Raw genomic sequence first — 518 nt, 5'->3', positions numbered from 1 at the left:
CGCTGAATGTGCTGAAGTAATCTTTTCTAAAGAAAGCAGGAAAGATTCCCTCAAAAAAGCGCTGTGTGCCGATTTAACTAAATTTGTCTATGTCTATCAGTCTACTGATGTACGCTTATTGTTCTTTTCTTTCGAATGTATACATGTCAACTGATGTATTCCTTTATTTCTACTTGTATATCAAGAGTTGATGTTATACCTACACACACTTTTTTGTTGTTTGTTTCTTCCGGACTACAATCAGAGACGGACATACTTCCGGATCCTATCTGGCGGAAGCTGAGTGAGATGCTCTTCAAAACAAATAACCTCAAATGTTAAACCAAAACGGTGTGTTCCAAAACAACCCACCAAAATAATGTTTCATCAGCCACAACTTTATTTTCAACATCTGGATCGATCCGAACCGGAAGTTCCGGATCACGGGATTGTTCCCGCCGGTGAAATAAAGGGTGGGATTATACTTTGAAAGGCGGAAGCGGAACTGTGTCGCGGTCTGCAGCTGGATATACTTCTTC

The sequence above is a fragment of the Salarias fasciatus genome, unplaced genomic scaffold, assembly GCF_902148845.1.
Source record: "Salarias fasciatus unplaced genomic scaffold, fSalaFa1.1, whole genome shotgun sequence".
Lineage (NCBI taxonomy): Eukaryota > Metazoa > Chordata > Actinopteri > Blenniiformes > Blenniidae > Salarias > Salarias fasciatus.
Note: the sequence above shows the minus strand (reverse complement) of the source record.